At 41.0% G+C, this 5,758-nt stretch overlaps 1 non-coding gene across 1 annotated transcript; it reads left to right on the top strand.

Moving 5' to 3' along the window:
* Positions 1–4,252: 4,252 nt before the first annotated feature.
* Positions 4,253–4,383, top strand: LOC147696984 (small nucleolar RNA SNORA84). The gene has a single exon (XR_015299607.1). It is a non-coding gene; the product is annotated as a small nucleolar RNA SNORA84 (small nucleolar RNA).
* Positions 4,384–5,758: the final 1,375 nt, after the last annotated feature.

Consider the following 5,758-nt stretch of genomic DNA (forward strand, 5'->3'; position numbering starts at 1 on the left):
CTCACCTATGCCAACAAATGCCTACAGAACACCAGAGCCCAATACCTCATTGACAGAATCACCCTCCATGTACCCAAATGAAACCTCCGTTCCACCAACTTCCTCCTCACCGAAACCCCACACATCTGCAGAAATCTGTCTGCTAAAACTCAGTTCCTTCTTTGTCCAAATTGAATTCCAAGGTTTTAATGGACTGAGGCGGAGCTGGTCAATTAAAAAATCTATACCTAATTCTTTGTAGTCAGTTTCGAAGTGTATACTTTGACAAACTCCTACAAGGCTCCTTAAAAACTTATTTTCAGCAACTTGGAGTGGAGCAACCAGGCCATATCCCCAAATTCCACTGCCATAACACACTAGGGGGATACATTTAGCTCTGTAAATATCCAAAACCAAATGAATATGAATACGCCCCAATCGGCGTGAAAAATCTTCAATGCTGAATATCACCGTATTGAAAGATAAAACTTTCTGAGCTATAAGTGAGTGCCAATTAACCTCAGAGTCCAGTTGTATCCCCAAGTGCTTGAAACTTATCTACCAGTCTAATATGTTGGCCATCTATTACATATTTCATGGTTTTCATGTTTGATGGTCCAAACTTTATAACGTTTGATTTTAAGAAGTTTGTCGACAGGTCAAGACTATTCATAAAACTAATAAAATGGGTAAGGAGCTTTTGCAGGCTTTTAGCAGTAAGGGCCTTCAGATCTGTATCGTCTGCATAGAGCAATGCAGGAATAGAATGACCTCCGACTTTAGGGACATCAACAACCGCAATCGTGATAGCTGGCTTTATGTTGTTAATTAAAAAATAAATAAAAAAGGAGCTAAAATACAGCCCTGCCGCACCCCACACCGAAGTTCAAAGTGCTCAGAGCATTCCCTGTTAGGACCAAACCTAACGCTGGTGGAAAGACCTTTGTGCAAATCACGCAAAAAATTGATTAAAGCTAAATCAATATCCATCTGTTCCATCATGGACCAAAGCTTAGAGCAATTAACTCTATCAAAAGCAGAGTTAAGGTCCATGAATGCCAGACTGCTGGCCTTGGTGTATTTACAAATTATTATTTTGTACATATTTGTAGTTTTATTATCCTATACCCGATGGCTGCCTTGTGGGAAGGCTTATAAACCAATACAGTATGTCTGAGATGTTTACAGTGACAAGCCATTGATAAAGGTTATAGGCTTGACAGCCTGTAATGAAAGGTTACACTACAGTCAGTAGGCATGACATATTAAAGGTGAAATCATGTATTGAAGTAGATCGGCATTTAGGAGTAGATTGTTATTAATCTGTAGCCTACAGATAGGTATTGTATTACATTGAATCCCACAGATTACCTTAGTATGCAAGAATTGTGGTGCTGTTTACCATCTATGACAAAATGTGGATATAGAAGATTTGTATTGTCAGAATCCTTATTAGGTCTTTCTATGAAAGATATTATTTTGCTTTGTATGCTATGTAATATTATGACTGTTTGTTTGATGATTGCTTTGTGGGAAAGCTTATGCTTAGTATAGGAGGCCTTAGTTGGCCAGACTGGGTCACTGGGAAAAATATTTCTTTTGCCATAGGACTGATCTGTTTATTATGAAAGGTTATGATAATCAGATTAGGCTTGACATATTGATTGTGAAAAGCATATGTTAAAGATAACAAGCATTAAAGGGTGGGTTGTTATTTCTCTGTATTAAAGCCACAGATAGGTACTTTATTACATGAAATATCGGATTACTTTTGTAAAAAAATGATTTCAATGTTGGTTATTACCTCTGACAAACCATATGCGGTGAAGATTTTCACTGTAATAATTCTTGTTAGATTCTCTTCTTAGATGAGTTAGTGGATTGATGAATGGATGCATGAGAGCAAAGATGAGTGACAGTGTGTATATATCATGACTTATTAAGTGTTTAAAGCCATCAGTAACAAAAGGCACTTTCATTCATAAGCCAGATCTATTGGTATTGCCAATGCTTGATCGCTCTCCTAGCCCAGATATGTGGTTCATGATTTATGTCCTCTTGATCCTTGTTTCATTCTAGAGTTCACACTTTGTTCATCTTTTCTTTGATTTTTCTTTTTTCCTCTGATTCTTGTGTATGAATCTTTTTAACCTAGTTTGGTCACTGCTTATGTATTCTGAACTGTTATTCACCAAACGAAATCACATAATAAAGGTCTAAAAGATTTTCCCTTTTCCTTACTTCTTTGATTAAACCTACCTCTCTCTCGATATCTGCATTTCTTATCTTGATCTAGATCTGTCCCAAAATATAGATCGTACTTGTTCTGATTAGAGGCTATCAAACTTTTTGCTGAACCACTACAAAAGCAGCAGGCCAAAAGAAAAGAGTAAAGGTTATTGCAGAGATGGAGTACATGCACCAGGTAGATTCCAGCACTGGTAGCTGTAGATTTCTTGAGCATCCATTCTCCAGCCACTGATGAGAGGTACAAAGACATATTCCTTAAACTGACTGAGGACTTCAACACCTATATTATCTGCAGCAGGCCAGGAGAGCTTCGGAAGGGCCCTCTTGCCTCTTCCTCATGAGGGGAAATGGGCTGCAGTTCCAAATGTAGGAGGAAACAATGGTATCAGGCTCTATGCAAATCCAAGCCAAGGAAGAGTTCAAAGAGCTGGAGGGAAACTGCACATCATGAGTACAGCTACAGGCAATTTGGCAATATTCATTTACCATTCTGTGCTAGTGCATTCCCCAACATTGTCCCTACTCATAGAGTTAACCGAGAGACTGCTCTTCCTATTTTACATTGCAGATATCTTTGCTTATGTGCAAATGTCCAAGGTCAATTTCATGAGTGCTCTGCTGGAATTCCTTTTGCATTCCTTCCAGACAGTCTTAGAAACAGCATAGGACCAGAGGAGGAATAGTACAAGAGGGGTGGGCTTGTCCTCACAGGTTAGCATCTAGCCTCCATGCAACTTCCATGTTTATATAAATACATTTAGCATGGACTTTTCTCATGTGTTTCAAAGTTTATTCTCAGCACGTTCAGAAACATTTCATGTAAACTGGTAGACCCCTATCTTTCCCAAGACTTTGGACTTCAGTTACAAAAAGGAGTCTGCTAGAGAGCAGCTAGCCTGGGAACAGCTTCTGCATCTCAAAATCTATAACAAACTGGTCTAGGCTAATCCTATGAGGAAACATGGTGGGGAGACAAGTTGAGCTTATCACTTCTCAGTGCACTCCCCATGGTGTCTTTGAGGAGAATACATTTGTAGTTTTGGAAGCCACAATCTTTGCAGATATCATCAAGACATATGAACGTTTAGTGACAATGGAACATGGAAATGATGGCCCGACTGCACATGTTGCCAGAGACTTTAATTCTTACACCACCCTATGAAGAACTAACTAAATGGTTGACACTCCATTATGTGTGAATCTCACCCTTCTGCCACTGGCTCATCCAAGCTTTGAAATCAACTTGGGCAAACACAGTGGTGGAGCAGTTGTCCTTTTTAGGTCTCATCTAAGCCAGCACATGCGTTGCTCTGGCGAGACTTTTAGTAAGTGTGCTTCGGAAAATACTACCACACGCTTTTGCTTGTGGCAGCCTAGAGCTTACGGTTATGCGTGCTGGCGTGCGCTTACGAGCACAGGGCCATCTAGTGGGCACCCTTACAGCATGCGATCACTTTCACTTTTGCGGCCGCATCACTTTCACGGCTGCGTGGCCAATGCTTTTTTAGGCCAGACCTTCGCTGGCTTGTTTTTTTAGAACGCATTAGTTAGGTGTATTTAATAGCCAAAATTTGTGGTTTAACATGTGGGTGCTTTTGTACCGTTTTAGTCTTGGCCTCCAGAAATGTAAAAATGGTATTATGTCACTGCTTAACTTCTGAACTTACTGCCTAGAAATTTTTCCCATTGGCTTACTATTGGCAAGGTTCGAATCAGGTGTTTTTTTGTCCCCTTTTGGATTTCCATTCCACCATTCGCCTGCTCTTCACTTGCAGCACCTATGACAATGTCCTTACTAAAAGTGATGTACAAAGGGCGCAGATGCTCATGCTGTGCACCCAAAGATTCTAGCTTTTATTATGTATGTGCACCTTGCCCCCAACGGTGTGCCCTCTTTCCCTTTGGCACTTTATGCTGGGCACTCCACTTCAGTATATGCTGCTTTTAATGTCTTGTTTAAAGACCTTCTGTTTTTATTATATATACACATCATTTCAATTAGCAATGTTATTGGTAACGTCGTGCCCAGTGGTTTATGAAGTTTATTTGTGCAGCACTTCAGGTTTAAAAAATGGGCCAACAGTAATGCTGTGAATTTATGCATGGTGTCTGTCGTTATTCTGCAGCCTCCATAGCCCCGTCACAGTTACACTTTTCTCGTGAACCTGATTTATTAATGACTGCTATTGTACTTGTGGTTGATGTAGCTTGGAGAATTCTCACTTGTGTAGGGGCACTGACTGACACGCCGGTAGGTTTTCATTTGCTCGTCCTTCAATAAAGCCTCCTCTAGCTACTAAGCCATGTCACATTAGTAATTCTTTCAGAGCTATAGGAAATTGTGCCTCATCCGTTGGTTGCTACCTGCCTCAGTGCTGCCTCAGTGCTGAGCCTTGGACATAGGCAGTGACCTCCTGTGATGACTCTCCTTGGGCGATATTTTAACTTGTTTTAAGTTGAATTCTTTCCCTTTTCTTGAGATGGTCACTCAAAGGTTCCCCTGCCACTCCGTTATTAGACTAGAATTGATCTCAAATGATACTTCATGCTAACCTGAAACCAGTTTTTCCCAGTTTCTATTGGGTAATTATGAAGTGCAGTGTTCACCAATCTGGCCTCTTTGTGCTTTGGTAACAGATGGCTTTGATTGTGATTCTCCCACTAACTAGCCATTGGGTGAATTGTTCCCAAAACCCAATTTGGATCTATGCTTGAACCAGTTTCCTTGAAAAAAGTGTTTTGGGGATGGGCTGCGGGGGTGACTTGGGATCTTTTAGACCAAACTGTTACTGTTCAGTGTACATTAAGTTCCTGCATGGGTGTTCGGTCTTAGGTCCCCTGCTTCGTGTTTCTAAGGTTGTGTTTTGTAAGGGTGATTGGTCTTCTGCTGTTCCATATGACCTAGGTGGCAGCCTTGTTATGCAACCTCGGTGGATCTTCAGTTTCTCGTCCAGGTATCTGCTCGGGTGGACTGTTCTTGTCCTATGTTCTAATGGACACCCCCCCCCCCCCACACACACACACACAGATTGTTTCCCTGTCTTGTAGCCTAACAGAATTCTGTTAACTGCACTGACTATTTTTAGAGCAGAGCCTTACTGTTTAGGGTTTATTTTCTGGTGCAATATTGCTCAGTTGTGAGTTTCCTGTTCTCTATGAGTCATCTATCTGAAAGTGCTCAGTGGATTCCCTTGGCATCACACAGATAAGCACCTATAATGGCATAGATGTGCTATGTGAATCTTTTTTCTGACAAGAGAAGGATAGTACTACTGTTGTGTAGTGTAGACCTTGTTCTTCATTTCAAGTTCCGTGAATTGTTGCAGGTTTGAGTGGTTAGTGAGCTGGTGTTAAATCTTCAGTGTTTAATTTCAGCACCGGTTTTTAATTTTTAAATGCATGTCCTAAGATTGATCGGACGTTCAAGCATCTTAGTCTTACCTAGTGAAGAACCCAGTTAGTCGAGGAGGAACTTCGCGCGGATCCAAGATGGACGCGTGAGCACAGGGCTCCTGAGACCCTCTTTGCC

Source organism: Lissotriton vulgaris, chromosome 8 (genome assembly GCF_964263255.1).
Source record: "Lissotriton vulgaris chromosome 8, aLisVul1.2, whole genome shotgun sequence".
NCBI classification, from domain to species: Eukaryota; Metazoa; Chordata; class Amphibia; order Caudata; family Salamandridae; genus Lissotriton; species Lissotriton vulgaris.